At 45.6% G+C, this 24,099-nt stretch overlaps 1 long non-coding RNA gene across 2 annotated transcripts in view; it reads right to left on the bottom strand.

Moving 5' to 3' along the window:
* LOC114061773 overlaps positions 1 to 24,099 on the bottom strand; it is a 229,262-nt gene that overhangs the window by 26,910 nt on the left and 178,253 nt on the right. For both annotated transcript variants that reach the window (XR_003572209.1, XR_003572208.1), the window contains one exon: positions 2,675 to 2,734. This is a non-coding gene — a long non-coding RNA (uncharacterized LOC114061773). The remainder of the gene's footprint in view (positions 1 to 2,674; positions 2,735 to 24,099) is intronic.

The following is a 24,099-nucleotide window of genomic DNA, read 5'->3' as shown; positions in this document are numbered from 1 at the left end:
TCAGGAGACGAGCTCTTAAAAGTTTACAGACTCTGCTGGGCAGAGACAGAGGTGACTCAGTACAAAAGGTTTCCACAGAAAAATGTAGAAATCAAGAGTGAAGGAAGACATGCTTAAACTTCAGGTAACCGAGAGTGATCAGGGGTTGGATAATTGAAGTTCCAATGTATATTTGCCTACACTGTTGCTCACCTTTGAGCCCTACCTAGGCATCTTGACATTTATGTAGTCTGAAATCCTGAAAGCTCTGAGTTTAGACAACTAAATTGTTGCTTGTCAATTTAGTCTTGACTGAAAGACAGGTGTTTTGTTTCAGAGTAACACTCCTTTCAGACTCCTCTATTCCCAAGCTCAGATTACTGAGCTAAGGAACTAGCAAAAATGAAATAACTTACAAGCAGGCGAAGACATTTACATACCCTGAACAAAGGAATTCTTTGGGCAAAATTGGGATTTTTAATTATTGCTTATTTTCTGTCATGTGGGATTCTCATCTCGAGCTCTCTGGTGGGAGCTGGAGGAGCTTGGAGGCTTTGAAGGTTCCTACAGTTTTGGTAGTGCTGCTGTAGATCCTTTGCTGCCACTCTGCAGTTTTACAAGCCCGTTCTGCTGAATGCAAAATGCTCCCTGAGCAAAGACCCAGCCGAGAATCTGAACCAGAATTCTCCAAAGGAGTGATTCTGGAAGCAGGCCTGCCACTCACACAGCAGTCAAACAGCACAGTGCAAGCAAGGGGGTACCTGTTTGCTACCAGATGGCTCCATCCTGACTCTACCTCTAATTCAAAGAGGCCTTCATTATTATCCCCACCAAGTGACTGGGATCCTTTCCAACAACGAACTTCTCTCACGAGCCTTACACAGTCCAAGAGCTGCACACGCTGATGGTGCCACTGGGATCCCACAGGTGACTGTGCCTACAGTTCTGCACTGCTGGTGCCGTGGAAGGGGGATCAGGGAGCCCAGAAAACAGGCACAAGGCAGCACCACCCGCCTGACCCCAAATTCTGCTGCCTTTGAGCTGCTGCTGCCCCTGAGGTGAGTCCATTCCCACCAAGTGCCTCACTGCAGAAAGCAGCGAGACCTACAGTGCAGTGACCCCACCCTGCCCACATTCCTTCCCCCTGGAGAATTCAGGTGCTCCTTTGTCCATGTCTCTGTGCCTGGGTGCCCGTGCTCACACACTGCTTGGCACTGTGGCAGGGTTTGGGCCTTAATTCCTTTATTTATGCCATTAAGGGTGCTGAAGGCAATGGAACACAGGCTTAATCGCACTGACCTGCCAATAACCTCGGCTGTGACCTGGAGGGATCCCGTGTTTTGGCACAGGTTAAGGGTCTTATTTAATTTAGAACCTTAAGCTGGATTTGAACCGTAGCCCCAGAAGTAAAAAGCCAGCGTTTTTATCTGGGAAGACACATGGCTCTGGCTTCCTGACTGGTACTTGTGACATCCCAGCATTGGCAAACCAGGGACATATTAACTGCGTGCTCTATTTTCTGCCCTTGATTATGGCCAGCTAGTCTGAGTTTTCTTTCCTCCTTATTTTTATTTTTTTTTTAAGGATTTGAGTGACAAAGTGACTATGCATATCATTCCACATTTGAACTGTAAGACTTCAGTATTTCTACCTCTAGTGTGTAATTGGATCAGCTGCCAGTTACAGAAAGGAGTTGGGTGAGTATTAAGTGTGTGGAAAATGAAGAAGAGTCCAAGTGTGAAGGGGAGGAATAATTTGACAAAGCCTGCAGTGAGCTGTACGTGGTTTTCTCGTCCCAAAATGGAGTAGGTTTTGAAGCGCATGAGGAAAAACTGGCTTTGATTTATTAGCTTTGGTTCACAGAATGCTGGCCACAATCTCGGAGAGCCTCAAGACAGAGGGAAAGCCACAGTCCTGCCCCAAGGAGCTCCCAATGCCGACATTACCATAACGAGGATGGACGGGTGCCAAGCTGAAAAACACTCTGCTTTTATGGGACTCCTAAAAGCTGCGTCTTCAACAACCCTGTCAGGCACTGCACAAAGCTTGGCCCCACAGCAGGACTGGGGCTTCACGTTATTGTGACCTGGTGCTTCTCAAACCATCATAACCCAACACTCTTCTGCAGGTCCCCACTGTGGAACTTCCTCACCTGACTTGGGCGTTTCTCATTCCAAAGCTAATGTAAGCACTGAACAGTTTAAAATCTACCACAGAAATCCACAGTAAACCTCAGCCCTTTCAAAAGGTGAGAAATAGAGGAGGTTCCTGTCCAGTCAGAGAGTGAGAGTGTTGGCTTTGGGACAAGAAAGTTGAGTTCCACCACTAAGCACAATGAGTTCTGGCAGGATCATGCAGTCAGAAAGACAGCTCTTTATCCAGTAAATGTTCAGCTATTTATCCCGTTATAAAGTGCAAGCAAACCCCCTCAGATATGAACTGGCAGTCAGAAGTTTCTGGTCCAACTCTACTGGTGGGACAGGAGAGAATCCAGGAGAGCTGGATTCTGAGGGGGTAACCAGAACTTCCTTCACTTTGCATTTCAGAGTAACTCTTAAGATGCAACTCAGGACAACAGTCTGATCATGAGGTGCCCAGTTTAGGGGGTTAGGAGAGAGGACTGCAGCCTAAAATCAAAGAAAAGGTCACGACACCCAGGGCAGCTCATGAAAAAAACAGAAGAAATGCCAATTACCTGGAAATTCACAGTTATCCCTCAGCTGTAGAAATCCTCCATAAAATCCACCAGGCTGATCTGTAAAGAGAAAGCAAGAAACTTTTATTAGTGGCACAAACAAACTCAGGGAATTACAAATATTCCAAGTGACAGGTGGCAGCCAGGATATGGGTAGCACTGCCAAGAAGGTGGAGAGAACAAAGAGCAACTGAGCTTTGCTACCTCCCAATCTTTAAGTTGCTCTAGGCTGCACTTGGTGGCTTGCTGCCCACAGGACCAAACTGATATTTTGGGATTTGGAAATTCTCCTGCTCTGCCTTCAAAGGCAGCCACTAATTGAGAGGAGCAGTGTCCTAAAGGGCCCCTGGGTTAGGGCTGCAGAGCCACATCCTCTCTCGTTGGTATAAAAGCCCTGCAGACAAGTCTATCAGGCAAAGGAACAACAGAAAAAAAAAAACATCTCAAAATCATTTCTCTCTGGCTCTCCAAGGGGGTTAGGGCATTAAGACAGAATGCCCTACCTCAAAGGAAGTCAAGATTGGATCAGAACATCTCAGAGAGATAGAGAAGGAGAGATGGCAAGAGGCAGCAGTGTAAAGGTTTTATCAGCATGAGTTGGGGATGACCACATTACTCATAGGTCACTGTGCCTTCCAGCTGACTAGCAACAGATGAAATAAGGAAAACAATGGCCTCTGGATTTCCAGGTAGCAGCTGCAGCCAAGCCTGCCTTCTGAGATGCCCTTTTAGTGTGGGATATGCACGGTGCTGTCAGAAACCCGACTTCCCCTGCAAAAGGGAACCCACCGTGAGATCCCACTGCCACCAGGCAAGCTCCAGGAGAGCATCAAGACAACATTTGTGTTGTTAGAGGGAGGAAAACTTCAAGTGCAAGGCACTTGGTTTTCCCTACGATTTGCATACTTCCAGTATTTCCTAATGTTGACCTAGAAGTACTTTCAGAGATCTCTGGGGACCTCAGCCCCTCTCCAGCAGGAAGGCAGCAGGAATGGTTGTCCTGCTGTGAATCCACCACCTTTATGGCAGCAAACAGGCACAGTCCTCCCGTCCCACCACGGCAGCCACAACACTGGGATTCTGTTACGCAACAAAGACATTAAAATATCACTTATTCATACTCAAGTGGTGCCCTTCTGCCAGGCACTGTACAAAGGCTTTATCAGGGACTGCCTGTGTTTTTTTGGAAGGTGCCATTTAATCAGATACACACACACACAGAGATCCCAACAGCTGAGTGGAAAATAATACTGCCATTCCTGACAGTTCTCAAATTAGGAAGGGCTTATAATGAAGCTTTTGTAAGACATCCCTTTCAAGGATTTGCTGGATACCTCCCTTGCTGGGGTGGATGCACACGGGGTAACTGCTCTCCTGCTCTGTGCTTAATTCTCTCACCTCGTGCTACGTTGCTTGTTTCCTGCACTCAGGGATCTCCTACTTGTGTTTGAACTCTCTGAATACTCTCTTCAGATAAACACAAGGAGACAGAGGCCTTGGTAACCTTCTACCCCAGCAGTTCTTTTCCTGCAGTCAGGAAATTATCTCCTTTTTTTGGTTTTGTTTTCTTTTCTTTTTTTTTTCCCCATTGCACACAACTGGGGGAATTCCCCCTTCCACTGCCATTCAGTGTCATGACAGGCCTGTGTGAGTGCTTGTACTTCTTCCCACAAAGAACCCAAACCACATAAAACTCTGAGACTTGATTTTCAGCTGATATAAATCCACCAAGATCCTGTAATTACTGGTATGACGGTTTACACTCTGAAATATCTCGGCCCCTCTCCCTCATGCAGGGAACAGGTACCAGGAGGGGAAGGTTTCTGCCTCCCAGAGGTGGGTTTGCATGAGGAGCTGGAGGTGCCTTCTCCTCTGGCAGGTTTTCTTTTTCCTTCATTCAGGAAACTGTCTTTCTTTTTTTTTTAATGCAGTTAAGAAGAGGATTCCCCTTTCTGTTGTTTCTGAGGGCTGTGGAGCGGGATCAGAGAGGAAAATTAAGTGGCACCTCTAATATATTTTGCCAGGATATAGGAAGAAGATACCTATGAAACAGATAAACAAAACAGAAAACTCGTTTAGGAAAGAAGAGGAAGCATGGAAGATGTAATAATAAAGGAATCCCAACAGTAGCAACAACTTGAGGAGAAAAGGGACTGATGGATAGCTGTGCTGGCACGAGTGAGGAAGGGTAAACCAAACCTTTTCAAAGCACAAGAAAAAAAAAATCAAATTGCATTTAAAAAAAAAAAAAAAACTAGTGAAAAAAAAATTTAAAAAAAGGCAGAGGACAAATAAAACAGAGAGAGAGAGGATTTCTCTGAGCACAAAAGCAGAGGTTAGTACCCTGTGGTCATTTCCTAAGAAAAGAGGAAGCAGAAGTGAGGGAAAATCCCTACATTTAAAAGACTACTTATAAACAAAGGACACACTGACTGCTACTCCATGATTTTCTGAAGGTTTGCTATCAGCATATCTCCAGTGATAAATGCCTTCACAGGATGCCAGCTTTCTGCAGGCACAACTGCAGCAAATCACTTCTGCCAGGCAGAGGATGAAGAAACAAGGAACCATCTCCTCCCCTCCCCGTGGCACTGCTTTGGTCCATCCATGCACATCCTCTCCACAGAAACCCTCAGGAGAGGAGCACGTCAGGGCAGCAGGGCAGGAGGATGTCCAGCAGCACAGAGGATGAGAACACAGATCTATGTTGGGAGCCTGGAGCTCAATTCAAACAATAATTACACAGCTCCATCTCTGACCAAGGCTCCTCATTCCACATCCTGCTCCAGTGACTCCTTTGCCACTTGGAAACCAGTTTGTCTAGGCACAAAAAAAAAAAAAAAAAAACACTTCTAGATCATTCTTGCCATGACCATAAAACCAGCAAATTGCCAAGAATGACAATGGCATCCACAAAAAGACTGGGCTGGTAAGAACATGCCCAGCAGCTGTTTGGTCGACTGGCGTTCATGAAAGCCCCTAAGCTCAAGTTACTGTCCCAAATCCCCTCCCAGGTGCCCTGGAGCACAGCTCCAAACTCACCTTCCCATGGAGAGAAGGGCACCTGAGCCACCCCACTGACTGGAAGGCACAGCAGGATGTGCAGGCCCAGTCCTGGGTGGGGGTGGAGGAAGGGAAGGCCAAGTTTTGAAAATAATGGGTGACTCTCAGAATTTACACAGAAGCTTGATGGGGGTCAAAAGCTGTGCCCACTGACGTGTTTTCAAGCAGAGAAACACTCGCAACCAACCCTCAGCCACTAAACTGCATATGGGCAAACGCTGTTCTCCCTTCCACCCCATCGGTGGGGTTCTACAATTAACATTAATCATTTCAAGGGCAACATTCTGCCTATTGACCAGAGCCCCGTTCCTGAAGGGAGAGATTCACACTGACACTGAAAGGTGAATCTGCCATGTCTGTAAGCACATCCCCCTGCAACAAAGGAGCCACACATAGTCTATTTATCAGTGAGACCCAGCTAGCTCCTGTGGAATCACACCAACGTAAGTGAGATGAGAGTCTGGCCCCAAATCTTCAATCCCACAAACTGCCACACCGTGCTGCCACGAAGAGGAGGCTGCTACCGAGGCTGAGCACATCGTGCCCAGATCCTGCAGTCTTCACTCACACCCTTCACTGTAATGGAAGCATTGCCTTCCCTCACCACAGTATCCTCACTAGGGGTGCTTCTGTACAGAGCTTTTCTGCCAAAATAAATACTGCTGGGCTGGGGGGGTTGGGGTGGGGGTTTTTTTGTTTGTTTTTGGCTGGGGTGGGGGAAAAAAGCTGCAGATTAATTTTTTTTAGGAGAAAAAATAAATCCAGTTGTTTGTTTGTTTGTTTTTGTGGAACAGACGGCTTAGAAACACAGAACAGCCTTTTTTTGTCCCCCCAAGCCCTTGGTCTGTGCACCACCCCAGTGCCACCCTTGCTTTAAGATTAAACTGTCGATCTGTGCCGTCCTTAAGGCCAGACAATTCTTTGGATTTGGTTATTACATCAAGGTGCATTTGTGCTTCCAAAATGGGCAGCTGTACTGGAAATGGAGCACAAAGGAGCAGAATTGAGGCTGTGGGTCCAAAGCCCGGCGTGCCTGCGGTGCTGTGAGCCTTTTGTTTCAGATGCAGAGATAAACTACAGCCCTTTTTTTCCACGACGGTTATAATGCAGAATATGAAAAAACTCTTGGGATGGTTTAAGCTGCAGGGTATTCTCCCAGAGTTCTGTCCAAAAATAATCTAGTAAAAATGTGGACAGAGAACCATCGACCTCTGCTTTCCCCCGAACATATGCAGCTCTGATCAGTCTGGTATTTCAAGAAAAACAAGGTCCTGAACCCTAATCCTCAGACACATAACAAAGCGCACTTCACAGCTGTGATGCACAGCTACTATCAGCTCCGAGGCCTGAGTGGGTCCCAAGACAATGCCTCCTTTATCACCCAGAGGACAAATATCTAGACAGCAATATTTTCTGCTTGAATGCTTCAAGCATCTCTCGCAACTCCTGACTGAAAGAGAAAACTGAGCTGAGAGTGTTTGCTGAGTGATTATTTTAATTTACTACTTGATGTAAATCTAAATGAACTGACATCCAGCTTGAGATGGACAGAAAACAATCATTGTGAAAAAAGAAAGAAGGCTAATATTACAATATCATTTGAGTAGCACAGGTTTAGGCAACTTTAGCAGTGGCAATGTAATAGATAGTGAGGCAGGGTTTGCATTTCCTTTTCTTCACTCAATTACCATAATAAGTTCTGTAATTTTAGGGCTGTTTATTTATCAGGCGACGATAACAAAGACACTCGGAACACGGTGTCTGAATGCAGTGGTACAAAGCACCCCGGTGTCAGCCCTCACGTGCAGAGGGTTTGCTGACTCTCACACGCACCTGACTATCCGTGGGTACCTGTGCTCAGAACCCACAACACTCCCCTTTTTGTTAATTGCTAGAACGGCACAAGCTCTGCATCTGACTCGAGGCAGGAAAGGCAGCAAACTTCTTGCTGAAGTTCTCCAGTGCTTTAAAAAAAACCTGTCAAGTCACTCTGCTGAGCTTTCTGGTCTGAACAATAGACGTGGGACCTGGCCTGCCTGCACCAGGGAGCCTGTCACTGCTGCTCTCTGATCCGGGTTTGCAGCGTTTGATGGCTGCGCGGTGTCACCGAACAGCTGGAGGAGAGGAGCCCCGGCTGAGCGCCTGAGATGGAGGGGAAAAAAAACCCCAACAAACACACAAAGCAAAAGAAGAGATTCCTTTGTGAGGCAGACACACCAATCTGGGCTCTGCCAGAGCGAGACGCGTCACCTTGCTGGGGTGGCCTGTGGTGCCCTGCACGGGGATGAACGGACACGCCGCAGCCCTCCTCGTGCCTGAGGGAGGAGAAGGGAGAAGGGCAACCACCAGCAACACCAGCCCAGGTGGAGGCCCAGCAAGAGCTCCCTGCCAGGGGGGCTCAGCAGTGGGTTCACCACCTCCTGCAGCTCCTCAGAGGGAGCTCCTCCCAACTGCATTTTTCCAGCGGGAATCCACCTCCTTGGGCCCATCCAACCGCAGGGTTGAGTGGGCAGGAGGCACCGCTGGCCCATCACTCCACGCCCCTCTCAGCACATCAAAGGCCGTGTTGCACCCCCAAGGCCAACTGAGCACACCTGGGGCAACTTCTCACTGCCCCCTGAGACCCTTGTGTCGGTTTGGGGGGAACTCGTGGTTGGAAAGGCTGATCTACGTGCATAATGTCTCGCACACTGCCTTAGAGGAACGGACCTAACATGAAACAAAACCATTTTGTGCGCAGCAAAGATCGATGGAAAAGCTCAAAACTGAGTAAGAATAAAAGTGAAACTCAGTGGGTTTCTGGGAATGCCACTCAAGAGCCTCGAGGCTCTGGAAGAATACCAGGCCTTCCTATTCGATGGTTTGAACCACTGCCTTAAAGAAATCTCTGCAGTTCCTTCTTAAATTCTACAGGAGGCTCAGAAGCACGTCGGAAATATTTTTACTCTGCACCATAAGATGTTTTTCATCAGAGTAACATGCCTCTTAACCCATAGCCATATATTCAATTAAATTGCACGGGCATATGTGTGTTTATTTACATAATGTGTAAATGTATAGCCGGGTATGTATAAACAAAAGGCTTTCATAACACAGAGGAACACACATGGCGGTGTAATTTGTGTATTGCACACTGTGTAACTGCAGCCGTTCACGTCAACACCATTCATCACCTGGGCTCACCAAAACTGTGGCAGTCCTGCTCCACACACTGCCTGCGAGTTCGCCAGGATGATCGTCTCCTTCCTCAATTAATTAAGGACAATTTAAATATTTTAAGCGAATTGCATTAACATGACAAAACAGGAAAATTTAAATCGTGGAGCTGCGAAGAGAAAACCTGTGACAGAGTCCCTCTCTTTCAGCACAGTCCCAGGGAAAGATTTTACAAATTGACAGTGTACATTATGCACAGCCTAACTGTGGACATTTTCTGTCAAGCACTTAAACAGAGAGACACAACAACGGCTCCAGTGTGAAAACGGAATTGTCTGCAGGGGACCAGTCCTCACTAAGGGCAACCTTGACAAGTCCAAGCATGCACCTGGATCGGCATTCAAAATAACTCTGCCATACCAAAGCTGTTCATCACGAAGCCCTGTCTAAATTACTGTGGGTTTGCAAAGCACCTTCATTAACTGCCCTTACAGAAAAACACTATCAGAGTATTTTTTAACTGCCCCTGTCAAATATTGCTCCGGTAACAGGGTTATAAATACACGGCACGAAATGTCACAGATGGAAATTATTATTATTTTTTTTTGTTAGTTCTAATCTGAAATTTTACATTCAAGACTCAGACAGCAGTGAAATAATGTCTTCCCTTCTAGGGACAAAACTCTGCAAGGAAGTTTTCAAGAAATCCAGCTTGTATTTATAGCCCTACCACACAGCTACTACGGATCTAGCACTGCCTTCACTGATGGAGTGTCTGATTAACACATACCCTTACTGGGATTTGCAAATTAAAGGCTGGATCTTGCAGCACTTGTGGGAGTCACAGGAGTAAATGCTGTGGGATCAGGCCCTTCCAAAATGAGCAAAACGAGCCCCTTCATGTGATTTTACAAACGTGAATGTTCTAATGGTGGTGTAGGTACACATGAACTCATTCTACTCGTGTGGGCACTGCCAGAGGCCTCAAAGGGACTTCCCTGAGTAAAACTGGGTTATGGGAAGGGGGGTTGATGCCACAGAAAAAATAAGGGAGAGGAATGAGCGCTCTCTCCTTTCCCTCAGATTACAAACATCACAGGACACACTACAAGTACCAGTGCAAGAAGGGTAGGTCTGGCTTTGTTGCTTCACGAAAAACACAGCTGATGTTTGGCTGTCAAAAAGTGCCTCCCTGACATGGCACTGGATGCTGAGGAGACTGTGCCTGTACCCAAGACAGGTGCAAATGGGGTTCTCAGCAGGGTGAGTGACCTCCCTGCTGGCTCTGTCTGGGCCACCCCACCTTCTGCAGGTGCCTCAGTGAGACCTGAAGGTGCTCAGGGCTCCTCGTCCTTCACCAAGCCCGGCAGAGCTCGGCGTGTGAGGCCGTTGCAGAAAGGATTAGGACGTCACAAAGCAGGAGCTGAAACTGCCTGAAAACCCAAAGAACTGATGAAATCCCCCCCAGGGCACTTTTCCTGCCACTGACCCTGGTCATGAGAAGTGGGGGACCGAGCACCCTTTCCCTGGAAAAACACACCTGCTTACCCAGGAAAAGAAATCTGAGGTGTCAACATTTCCATCTGCATCTCCTGTTGGCCATTCTTAGCCACAATTATGAAAGCCACTGCAATTAGGTTATTCTAATTATGAAAACCTATTTCCTTTTAAAGATTTCAGAGCAACCTTTTCCTCTTATGAAAAAGAACACACAAAACCACCGAAATCCTTTGAATTCCTTCTCGTGCCACAGAATCTGAGCACAATTTATCTAGATAAGTTTTAATTATAGCCTTTCCAGAAAGACAGTGCTCTGTATAAATAAAAAAGAAATATAATTGATAAATGTAGTCAGATGGTACCAGGTTGTTTAAATAGACCATTAAGCTCAAAATGTCTAAAGTTAAATTAGATTGTATTCTCTTTCACCTAGGGCTTTTGTAAGGCACAACTGGCATGTATAGTCTTGTCCACATTAATTTTTACTGCCACGGTCAAAAAGCAGCACAAGTCTGCAGCTTGTGTAGAATTTTCTGTCTTTATTTGACGTGATCACAGTAGATGAATTAGCTCCCTTGGTGCAGAGAGTGAAGGAAGGTTAGTTGAGGGAAATAAGGAATTTTCAGAGGAAAGAAAAAGTTTGAGGGAAACATATGGTTTAAATGCTCTTGCCTATTTCAGATCAAGCTGAGAGAGTTGAGATCTGTTGGTTCAGAGATCCAGTTCACTGCACATTCCTACTGTGCCTGCCTACTAATTGCATCCCATGTTTGTCAATCAAATATTTGCAATTAACAAAAATATTCCCTTAAGAGACATATAACAGAGGCTGCTAAGGATCCATTGCTTTGCTATTAGAGTCAGCTCCAAATAAAAAAAAAAAGCAGAAAGGTCTTTAAAAATATTCTGCTGATGATGACACTGCCAGACACTTCCAGTCAAAACATTAACAAGCAGGATAGGTGGCATGGGGGCTTTTCAAAGAGATTTTTTTCAAAGAAGAAAAACTTTGATCTTAGTGTTTCTGACCCATCCTCCACCTCTGATTCTTCAATCTACAAGTACATATAGTGGTTTAATTTCACTCAGCGCATAACTTGCCTAAGGATAAACGTTGATCTAGATTTTTTTTTTTATTTAACTCCAATTTAACTGATGCTCTAAAGCTGCCCTAACACTGCATAATACACACTCACACGAGGTTTCTAAGCAGAAACTCAAGGAAGCAGACTAGAATAATAAGAAACGCACAAGGTTCAGAGGAAACATTAATTTGTAAATAGGTAGAAACGCCAGTAATTTGTTGGGAATTGAAGACCTTCTGTCTGAAACAGCGAAGCTTAGCAGCTGTGCACTGCTGTTTTATAAATCAATATTACATCTGAAGGTGGTGTTTGAATGCTTGTATCGTTGTGGTTTGAGTCAAACAAAGTTCTGTGATAAGAAACGATCAAACAAAACAAACAAAATCCCTTCCCCTGTCTCGCCGGATAAATTCAAAACATAATTCCACAAGAGGGATGGAACATTCAAATCATCCACTTTTTTCATAATTGCATAAACCCCTCAGTCACAGAAAGATGATTGGATTGGTGATGGACTATTGTGCTCTCAAAGACATGGATCATGCCAACGGAGAGCTCCTGCAGGATGATAACGGCACGTGCATTTTCCGTGTGACCTGTGGTGAGCCGGAAACCCCAGCCAAGCCAAAATGCCGCGCTCTGGCGCGAACATGACTGGGACCGGGGGACTCCAGCCTTCCACTGCCACCTCGAAAACTAATGCCTTCAGTGCCAAGAGCAACCACTTACCCTCGCTGCTGCAGCTTCTCCAGCGGAACACAGAGAGCTGAGGAAAAGAGCTCACGCTCGGGCCAAGTCTGCCCAAGGTAAAATTTGCCAGCGTGGCTCGGCAGGTACAGCTCGAGCAGCAGATCTGCCTCGTGTTGACACAGCCTGCACCTGCAAACAGAATGTTCCTCCTGCCATCCACCCATTCTCCCATGCAAAATGAAGCAGAATCCCAGCGATGTTAATGACTTTCCCAATCCAAAGTGATCTAAAATGTCGTATGCCCCCATGAGCGACATTGCTTCCTTTTCTCAGAGGCTGTAAATAATCATGAAATGTTCTGAAGACACAGAGGAGCTGCCTTCCCTTGCCTTTTTTGTTTTCATCTTTATAAACCATTTCTTTAATTTAGGCTGTGGTTTCAAAAGCCTCGGTATCACAAAGCTATGCATTTGGGGCTGTAATACTCGCTGAGAATGGGCAAAGAGGGTTAGAGACAGCATTTCTCATAACCCACCAAGCCCAGATTCGGGAGCCTCAGGAAAGAGAGGGATATGGGAGAGCAGTGTCTGCAAAGAAATATCCTGGGAGACATCTGCTGGCCACTTGTACCTCGCCGAGCTCCGTCCGCCCACCGCAGACTCCGGGACTTCGGACTCCCCGAGCCAGGGGGCAACCTGGGGGTCACACAAATCACAACTCCACAGCAAGCAAACACCAAGCAGCAGCCCTGCCTTCAGGTTCCACGAAGGATTTAGCAACATCCGTATTGTCCGAGTTATTGTGAAAAGAAACAAATCCACCGCGGCGATGGCAGCGGAGAGGGACAGCTGAGAGGCACCCCACGCCAGGGCTGTGGGCACCACTGGCAGCCCAGCGACCATCCACGGGCCTGCCCTGCCACTGCCGAGCAAACACACTGCAGAGCTCGGCTCTGGCACCCCACAGCAGCCCCCGTGCCCCTCGGGGTGGCCACTGGCAGACAGAGAGGGCCGGGGCAGGCGGGTCCCTGCCAGCTTTCACAAGGGTGCCCTGGGGCAGATGTCTAATGGCAGGTTCCCATCAAAAAAACCCCCCTTTGTAAACACCCAGCTATCATTTTGCAGGGGGCTGTCAGATTACAGAATTTTATCATCAAGTCTGAGGTGGGAAAAGAAGAGGAGGAGATGGAGGAGGAGGGTATTTTTGTTCCTGTCCTTCATTTCCTGATAAGGAGACACTTTTGATCCAGGAGAATTCTTTTTTTTTCTTTCTTATTTCCCTTTTTTTTTTTTTTTCCTTTTTTATGTTTTTAATCTGGCAGCATAAATTCGTTTCACAAGATGCAGGTGTTTGAAAAATTTAAGAAGTTCCCTGGTTTTGTAGTCCTGGCCTCATTGATGAGAAAGCTTACGCAGGATGACATGGTGAGTTGAAGCAATGATTAAAAGGCTATTGCATATGCTCTTCCCAGCTGAGTTGTTGTTCCCGTTGTTGTTTTTAGAGCACAGAGAAAGTGTCTGCAACAGCTGCTAATAAGCTCTTATGCGACTCTAGCACCGTGATCTGATCACCCCAGAAGTGCAGAGTGGGAGCTGAAGAACCTGGTCTCAGCAATCTGACAAAAACATCCCTGACATATTTCAGCTGCCGCGGAAAGTTTGTGACACTGGAAGGAAATTAAAATGTGTGTGGAAGGTGGAATAGGAACGTGAGGCTTGTGTTTTGTGTGCGCGTGAGATTTAAAGCCACGGGCAAAGCAGGGCCATGTGTGTTTTCAAAGGCACAAATGGGAATTAAGACACACAGATTCCACCGACTCGCAATGGAAGAACTACCCCCGGTGCCTTTGAAATCGTCCCCCGTTATTTACTGTGCCTCGGTAAGGAACGGCACTGAAAACCTCTGTGCTTTAGGAGGTACCATACCTGGAGCGCTGCTGCCGTGGGATACTAACCCAGAGGCACCAGATGAAACCACCCCGATACATCAATCTTGTTTACGGCACAGATGTCCCAAAAAATCAGCTTATAACACCAGTTGGTCAGAGCTTCAAATTCAGAGTGGTCTGAAAGTCTCACCTGACCTGACAGTGGGACAATTGAGCAATTTCCACTCCACACTGGAAGGCACAACTAATAGTTCTCCCTTGGCGGGCGGGAGGAGGAAGGTAATTATACCTGAAGGTCTAACCCATGGAATCCTCCCACAGAAACCCAAACTGCACCGTGTCTGTCAGAGCAGGAGAGAGAGGTTGGCACACCGAAGACAGGTGTGTGCTCAGGGGCCCTTTGGCTCTAATTTTGGTAAATGTGGCAGTAGCTGCTCAGCTCGTGTGTTAACAGTGTCGTGCTGTCTCTGCAGGATGGCTGTGAGCAAACAGTCTGAAGATGTTTTAGCAGTGCATATAGCTGAATATATTTTCCATAAATAGGAGTTTATTCTTTGGCAGACAAGCTAGCATTAGAGCTGCAAAAACACAAGGAGTATAGTAAGTGCTGGGAGAAAGAAAACCAAGCAGAGAGACAATCTGTGAAGCAGAAGAAATAAATAGAGACTGAAGAGAAAGAAAATAGAAGAATGAGGAGAAAAACTAAAAAGCTGAGGTAAAATGGAGAGATGGCAAGGAAAAAAGAGAAGTCAGGAAAAGTACTGAAAACAATTTATGTATTTAAAAAAAATTAAAAAAAAAAAGGGGCTAAAAAGCAGAGGAGGACTCCGAAAATATTTTAAGTGTTTTGAATCTGCTGCCACCAACAGCGTGGTGGAGGTCCTCAGCCCTAACCCTGCGTGATGCAGCCCAGCAGTGCTTGAGCAGTGAGAGGGAGCACTGGTGGCTCTTTTTTGTCAGTAATTGAGGGGAAGTGCAGTTGCCATTGCCGGCTCAGACCCGCACCGGCACCGGAGACACAAACTCTGGGGAAAGGTTCTTGCTGAGAGCAGAGAGGAGGCAGCTCCTCCACACCAACTCCTGAGGCTCGTTAGCAGGAGAGCTGGGAGATGACAGCTTTCCAGGCTTCTGGAAACGCAGAGCAGGGCTTTGTACAGCAGCTCTGAAGGCCTGGCCAAACAACCCCTCCCAGGTGCTGCACAGACCCCGAGCGGTTCAGGGTTGTTGAACAGTTTATTTACACCTCACGGTACAGCTCCTCTATGTCCTGGGCTCCCTCAGCAGTGGGAATGGCACAAATCCATCAGAGATGTTTTGCAGGCCATGCTGCAGCAAAAGGCAGCTGATCCCCAAAGCAATGGGACAAAGTACACAATCTAAAAACTTTTTTAGTAATCCTTACCCCTAATAATTAATACTGACCTATTAAGTACCAATGGCTTTTTTTTTCCCCCCACTTCCCAGTGAAGTAGAAACAAAAAACAAACAAACAAACAAACAAAAAAACCCAAACGAAAAAACAAAACCAAACCAAACCAAAAAAAAAACCCAAAACATTTTAAGAGAGAGCCAAGTCATGATGGTCAGGGAGACCAACACCTATGAAATGCAAATGTACACCTTTGCTTCATCAAGAAGGAAACTTGACCACTACAAGATGCAGACATCAGCTTCCTCCCCCACTCACACAGATGTAACAATACAAATTAAAAAAAAAAAAAAAAAAAAAAAAAAAAAAAAAAAAAAAAAACAAAACATAAAATTTTAAAAAGGCCATGTCATTCATAATTATTCCTGGAGTTTTCTCCGACTTCACAAAACCCTGTTTAAATGAGCAGAGATGACAATGGCAATTTCTGCTTGGCAACAAAACTCTGAGCTCCACAACCAAAGGCCACCAAAACCCCTTTTCTTTTCCCAGGCAGAGCTGAACTCAGCATTAATTAATTTAGGACACAACTTTCTGAAGCTCGGTTATTCTCCTGGGCAACAACTTTACCTCACATTAATTTACAGTTCAATGGCAATTTTATGGATACTTGAACTTTTATTACTGTCTAACCTATACAACCAGAGTTGAACAGATTTTGCTAGTAGGATAAATGATCACTTGGTTGTAAAATGAGTTATTGGAATTGCCTTTTCCATACATTACAGACGGTCAGTGGCTGCTCGTTCAAGTCTCCTGTCCCTCACCCTGCCCCGGTGCCACCAACACCAGCAGGATGAGTTTCTTGGCCCCAGCACTCCCTGGAGCCCAAACAGAGCCTGAGTGTCCAAATCCAACCTGAGAACACGGTGGAACAGGCATGTAGGCAGCTGGAATTCCCGTGTTTAGCACCTCTGATTTTAAATAACCCGAGAGAAAATGTTTTGGGGGAGATATTCCATGTCATTACGTCCACAGTGCCAGGAATTACCCTCCCCTTTCACATTCCTTTACTGAGCAGTTATTTTATTTTCAAGAGTTTTGTATCCCAGTGATGTCCTTCCTACACTGCTCCCACGTTGGTCACAGTGTCCCAGGATGTGTTCCCTCCTGGAATTTCCCTTAACTCCTCCTTTAGACAATCAGAAAAATCCCACTGTGGAAAGCACAGCCATGCTAAAAACCATTACTATGGGCAAGTTTATCAGTAGCTTATTATTCTTAGCTCAGAATATTTATCCTATGATATTGATTTTACTACAGAAAGCTCCTTATACTATGTAATAGATACCATAAAAACTGCTGCTTTGCACTGCTTGCTTAAAAACAGCACTCTAATATTTAAAATACATGTGTGGCAAATTATTTTAAAACTGTGGAAAGGACAAAACCCGGTGCAGTGAAAAATCCCACTTTTCAAGAAAGAAAACAGAACAAAATATTAATATTGCCTCAGTCAATATTTCAGTTTTAGATAAAATTCACCTTGAAATCTAGCCATCAATTTCTTATAACAGCAGAATTGATTTTCCAAAAAAAAAAAAAAATCTAGTAGTTACTTCATTTAAATCCAGTCTTTCTAAATCTGTAGCGCTTCAGAAAATGTGGCAGAATGGAAAAAGTCTCTTTTTTTTTTTTTCTCCCGCCAGCTTTAAATCCCATTTGGTGAGTCCCTGAAACAACACAACACGCACCTTGGAGGTTCCTGGCTGCAAACACACTGTTGGTGCAGGATCACTGGGGAGTGAATGGAAGGGCCTGAGATTTCCAGCTGCAAGCTCCCCCTAAGAACCTGGGAGGTCTGGATGCAACAGTGAAAAGTGGGAAGGAGTCTGCACTTGAGGAGAATGGCTTTATGAAACCCTTCAAGTATTTAAGAATTAGAGCTATTAAATGCATGATCTATGACTTTTAAAGCTCTGATCTGCCTAATCTTTCTTCCATCCCTCTCCCCCAAAGGCATTAATAAAGCCCAAATTAAGCCATGCCAAATCCTCATTTTCCATCTGAGTTTGATGTTTCGAAGGCTGCGCCGTTCTACCTTTGTTTTGACACACAAAAATGTCACCTTTGCTTGGAAATGAGTGTGTTTGGCAGCAGAAGAGGAAATAAGGACTTCCCCTACACCGTAAGCTGCGTGTTACAGTCTGTCAGCAATCAACAGGGGCAGATGTTAAACTCACCACCCTGTCTCAGAAACCCTCCTTCAATTAATCAAATTCCTTTCTTCCCTGTAGGGTAAGCCTGAAACAAGAGGTCCATCATATCCATTAGCCACTTTCTCTACGGGTGTGAAAACAAACTAACCCAGATTTAGCTCTCCAAAATAACTCCGTCCCTGAAGCAGAACTGACCTGAGCCGTGCTGACCAAAGGCACCCTGGGTTCTGCCTGGCTTGGTGCACAAGTCCTGCAGAGCCTGCATGCCACAAACCACCACCAGGGAACTCTGCCCACTGTCCAACCTGTTGCTCAAAATAGTGCCTTGATAAAAAGGCAAATTTCACAGGGAAACAGTATCTGTCATGAGACTCTTGGAAGAAACTTTGTAAAAGCAGCTTCGGGGGACCCAAGCCCTGCTTCAGGAATTACACAGAATCTTTGAACCAAGTTCTACTTGTGCTTCCTTTCAGACCCAAAGAATGACTTATGTTCCTGAAAGCTTTTCTTTTTTTCCCCCCCTTCCATAATTACTTTCATTGGTTTCATAAGACATTTTATTTCTCTTCCCAGCCCGTGGCACAATTAGAGCCAAGGAGCAGAAAGGCCCAGGCAGCATTTTATTAATCCCAAAAAGATTATTAGAAAAGCATCTCATATTTAGCAAGCCCAAAGCTTCCACACACAGGTGGTGGTGCTTCCCCACCATCACCTTTAACTATTTCAACAGAAAGAAAAGATCATGAAATGGAGTCTATAGGGAGTTATTTCCACGTGTCCACCCCCCCAGTGCCATTTTTGGACAGGTCAAGAAGAATCATTCAGCAGCAGGTATCAGACCCCAGGAGCTGATCCTTCCAAAGGTGTTCCAGGTGAAGCTGGACACCTCCACCCTTTATTTCCCTGCAAAGCACGCTGCCTTCCCCCCACCCACCACGGCAGGTCCAGGGTCTGCTCCTGAAGCACCCCCTGCCCTGAGGAGCTGCCCTGGGGGGGGGGGGGGTGAGAAATCCTGGGAATCACCACTGTCCATCCCTCCTCTCCCTAGCAAATTATTCAGGAGAGGAAGGCATTTCACACACTGAGTTTTAGTGGCTGTTACTTGATGGTAATCGATTAATTTTTAACTATCTTTCAGCCCTTTGATGTTCTATAAATAGCCCGAGCTAATAGAGACATTTTTATACTCGGAATGCAGATCCACTGTGAGGTTATTTGAAAGAAAAAAAGGGAGTCTGGTGTACTATGTTTGTTCAATGTGTTATTAACTCAGAAAGGAAATTGAGCTATAGTGAACTATGTAGATCTGATTCTGACAGCTGCAAACAATTCATAGTGAAAATGACTCAGCCTAATTCACATTTTTTAATTATTTTTTTTTCCCCACTTCCCTTTTGCAGGCAGATAAAGGGCTCAAAATGACCTTGAATTGAAAACCCTGGATTTATCTTAGTGTTTTCTTCTTTCTCAGTGCTATATCCAAAACTTCCTTACTGGGAAGTCGGTAAAATCGGGGAAAAGCCCAAACAACAAAACGCAAGTTTAATGTGAGGTTTCCAGACACTGAAAAGGAAGGAATAATGTGAATATAGACTTGATTTACGCAGCAATTCCTCATCCAGCTGCCAGCACAAGTCTCTGTTGCTTTTCCCCCCATTTCCCAGCACCTTTCTGATGCACCTTCTCGTTTGTTCCAAATACTTCCCAGACAGTGCTGTGGGCCATGTAAGTTGTTCCTCAGAAATTCAGTTTGGAGGGATGGGATAGACACAAACCCTCAGCTGTGGTGGGAAACTCAGAAACTTTAGTGGCCTTTTTTTTTTTTTTTTTTGTAATTTACATTTTCCCCGTTAGTTCACCCTGAGATCCCAACGGCACAATTTACTAATTAATTACTATTATTAGCTAATGGCAGTGAAAACTGAAATTACCGCCTGCCTTAAGCATAACAAAATTGACAATAAATCTGCAGCGCGTGGATCGCTTCCTTGTGCAGGTCTGTTAACCAAACACCAACAGGGCTGGCTGGCTCGGTGCTCTGCACGGAAACGCTCGCCAAGAGAGGGGACAAACACCGGCATTCCTGAGCACTGGTAACACAGGGGCACCACCACATCTCAGAGGACCCTCATCCTCTTTTTCTGCCCAGAAATATGGGCTGGACTTGCCCCTTTCCAAACAAACAGCAGCACAGCGATCACACGTTTGTCCCAGCACTCAAGTGCGCGCCCAACAGCATCGAGGGGGCTACAGCTACCGGCACCAGGCACTTGTTAGTTGTGTGCAAAATATTTTAGGGTTTTCTCAGATTTGCATTCTCCACTCTCCACTCTTTAATGCCAAAATGATGTAGGCCTCTAAACCCTTTCCAGATGACTAAACAAGTGCTCTGGTTTGCAGAAGCGCCGAGTCCGGGGAGTTCCCTTGAGGGCTCGCTCAGATCCACGGGATGGGTGTGATTTCTGCCCCTAAGAGCTCCAAGGCCTTCCAGGGAGCTGCTGTGCCATCCAGCCCTGGGTAAGGAGGACATGAAGTACCAGGGAGCTGCTGTGCTCAAGGGAGACTCTTTCCCTAAATGTGTTTCAGGGATTCTGCCTCTGCAGCTATTCTGCAGGCCAGCATCACCTCCCAGGAGCTCAGGAACCCCTCCCTCCACATGCAGCTCCTTGCATGTACTATTTAACGCTATTTAATGCTATTACAATTTCCCCAAACACGTGCACAACTTCCTCACCACACCCTGCCCAGTCCAGGTGAGACCCCCTGCTCTGCTCCCCGGGAGAATTAAACTGCAGGAGAAGGAGGTGTGCACCCCCAGAGCAGGTGTGTGGTTTGTGTCTGCACGCATGGGGATGCCTCTATAACAATTATTCTCTCTCCCAGTCTAGAACAGTGGGTGGTCACCAATGTTAGACCGAAATCAATAGGTAGAAAAGAGACTGTTTACAAAAGCACGACAATGACTGGGTCACTCAAGAAGGAAGTTCGCCTCGTTACAAGAAGAAAACACTCAGAAGAGGCTATAATTTAGTGCCTGGATACCACAGTGACTGGGAACTGCATAGACAGATTAGGCAAAAATTAAATTTGTTTAGACAGACGAGACGCAAAAGAGTCAGATCAAAGAAATCAGTGCAGTGCAGGGAATACTCCCCCACCCCCAAAAAGTGTACAAAAGAAAGCAGAGACGAGAAGCTGCCAGCCAAAATCACCAATGCAGTTCCATTTAACAAAAAAAAAAAAAAAAAATCAATATTACAATAAGATGCCAGTAATAAAAGAAAAACCACAGCAGTATCTCAATAAAGATTACAAATTACGAGATTATAAATGGAGAGGCACAGTCGTTTTGGACAGACAAATATGACCACAGTACAACTGGAGGCCAAATGATGGTTTAGGAAAAATGCCTGCAGCTTTCAAGAAAGCCAATGGGAGAAGCAAACATGCATCTAAGGGCCGAATTTGGCTCTAGGACTTGCACATGAGTAATTGTGGCAGGGAGATACAGAATATCACAGAAATAAAAGACCTGCTCATTAGAAACCCATCCAGCCGAACCCATGGGGAGATCCTTCAGTAAAATCCCTGCCATTTGTTATTTCCAAGAACCTGGTGCCAGTCTCCAGTCATTTTTAAGGTACCAAAACTGGGGTTTTTTTAACAGTAATTTCTCTTTCATCCATAGAGCTCGTAAGTAATTTACAGGTCTTTGACAAACGAGATTCGCAACACCCCAAAACCTGCTCCTGTCAGTGGTGAGGATTCCTCACTGCAACGGTCCAGGATCCCTCTCACCAAACAGACAAAAAACAGGTGGCTTGTTGTGGAAACCAGAGAAAACACAGGAACATTCCAGTGACTGGCTCACAGTCTTGCAATGAGGCAGAAATAAAGGATGGAGCGCAGGACCACAGGTTTGGAACCGGCTCGTTGTACCCTCAGCCCATCTCGGCTCTGGTGCAAAAGCTTATTTAAACAAGACAGATTACACTGGAAGAAATCCCCACCACCCTTCCATGCTGGCACATCCCTCTCATGGAATCACTACATAAATAAAAAGCAGAGTCTGCTGTGTAGATCTGAGACTCCTCTGTTTGTGCAGTGTCATCCAAGCCAACGCTTAAGAGATGTTTGTTCATCCTTGTCCTCTTTATTTCATTAAAAATACAACAACAGCCTCACAGCACAGAATATTGTCAAGGCCTCTATTTCTAAACAGGCAAGTTGAAGAAAGCCCAAACCAACCAGATCAGAGGATCAGAACAGATACTAAATGAGCATGAGACAGTCTGGTGGAAATGACTGAATTAAATATGTAGATAACACCTCCAGAGCAAGGCAGAAAGTGCAGGTGGTGCCATCAGGGCAGCACAGATTACAATGGAGTGGGAGATACCCACCAGAGCTGGAAAGAGAGCAGATCACAAAGAAAATGACAGACTGAAGCCAATAAACTGCAGGAAAACTAAAATCAAAATGATAGGTGAAAGAAATGCATATATCTGCATTGTGAGAAGTCCATTGAATCGAGCAAATGATACTCCTCCTGGGGGAATGATTCATTACCATATGGAAAAGACCCAGCCTATGATAAAGGATGGGGGAAAAACCACTGAATAGCAGAATCTACCGACGGAAATTGAAAAAGAACATTCTTGTTGAACTGTGGCAAAAGTGCTTCAAAATTCCAACAGGCCTGACTAACACAGACACGGAAGGGAGGGAGGGGGGAAAAGTATGTTAAAATATGTGATATGGTGCCTACAAGCAAAGGGTGAAGGTCGAATCAGAGAAAATTTAAAGTGTGCCGAGAAACGAGCGGCATCAGCAAGAGCGGTGCCAGAACGAACAGATTTTATTCATCTCCACTTCAGGACCGAGAGAGAGAGAGAGAGGGGGGAAAAGAGAAACACTGGAAGTCCTCCTGACTTGGTGGGGGCTGTGTCTCCATGCCACTGACCTACTTACACTTCCAGCTCGAAGCTTGGAGAGATGCTAATGCTGGAGAGAGAGGTCTTACGCCACAACAATATTGTGCTACAACAGTGCACGCAGTCTGGCTGCTCGGGGATTTATAAGCCAAGCACACAAATAGACAGTAATGAGTTACTCACCAGAGGCTGTCAGCAAAGTTGCTAATTAGTACAAATGGTAGTAGATCTTGTAGCGCTGTCCCCTGCTTTAGCGGGAACGGTTCCAAGACCACCTAACCTGCATCTCGCCGGATTAAAGACGGGCTTAACTCCCCTTAGTCCAGTGTGGAGGTTCTGAGGGTTTTACGGGAGGAAACGAAAACTCGGGTGCAGATTTAACCACCCAAGCGAACGGCTCACAACTGCCCAATTCCTGATGAGACACCCCCACGTGCAGAAAATAATTACTCCTCGCTCTCCTCAACGAAAGACCCGATCCACCAATGTCAACAGGAGCCCTTCAATTGGATTTTGCAAGAACTGGGCCAAGTCCCGAGGCCGTGTGTGCCAGCGCTGCTGTGGGCACCAACGCACCTTGAGGTACCCAGCCCACGAAACTGAGAGAAACCTCCTGCTAAACCAGCAGTTCTGATACTTGCACTGCACATCATGTGCAGATAAAAGCCTCAGAACAGGCAATTAAATGGAGCACAGTTTTAATATGCTACTGTGAAGCAGAGGAACACTTCATCTTCTCCGAGTTTCAGGGGGTCGTGGTAACAAACTGTTGACATATTAGAGCTACTACTAAGAAATATGATGCTGAGAGGAAAATAAGAAGAATTACTGACTGGTTATTGCAGTTTAAATATATTTATTATTTAAGAATTGCTGCGAAGTTGCATTCCTGTTCCCTTTGCCAACGAACGTGCAGGAAAACCAGCACATCGAATTTTAGAGTATTTCTGGCACTACTTCCTTCAAAAAGATCAGGTTTTAAAAACCACTGACCTGTCTAGCCATTGAGAATGTAAGACATTTTTCCTATTAAAATATGCCTTTCTATCAGTAGAAATATTTTCTGTAATATTTTCTACTGCAAAGAGCCCTAGGAAATTAAACCAGATCAGAAATATTTAATATGTATTAAAAAAAACAATTTAGACAGGAGAGGTCAGCAATGGGAAGGTGTGATACCTACGATCAGAGCCAAGTTACAAAAAAGGGTTAGCCATCTGCAGCCAAGTTAAACAACACACAATTAGGGTTAACTTGGCTCTGCTGGTGTGTGCAAACCCACACATGAGGACTGTGGGGGGCAAAGACACTTTTCAGTGGTGTCTTATTTACCTTGGCCATTCTCAGGACTGTTTTGTAGGCTGGGTTTTTGTAGGTATCACACCTTCTCACCCATTCTTCCCATCTGGCATCTTATCCCATCCTGCAAGTTGCCCCAAATGTTGTGTTTTGTTTAGAGAACCTGGTTGTTCGGGGTCCGTGAGCAGGAGGGCAGAAAAAGAGACGTCCTGTTACATCACT

This window comes from Empidonax traillii, unplaced genomic scaffold (genome assembly GCF_003031625.1).
Source record: "Empidonax traillii isolate 1590-97213 ecotype Southwest subspecies unplaced genomic scaffold, ASM303162v1 scaffold357:size1057043, whole genome shotgun sequence".
NCBI lineage: Eukaryota > Metazoa > Chordata > Aves > Passeriformes > Tyrannidae > Empidonax > Empidonax traillii.
The sequence above is the reverse complement of the archived record's forward strand: the minus strand, read 5'-3'. Positions and strand labels throughout refer to the sequence as shown.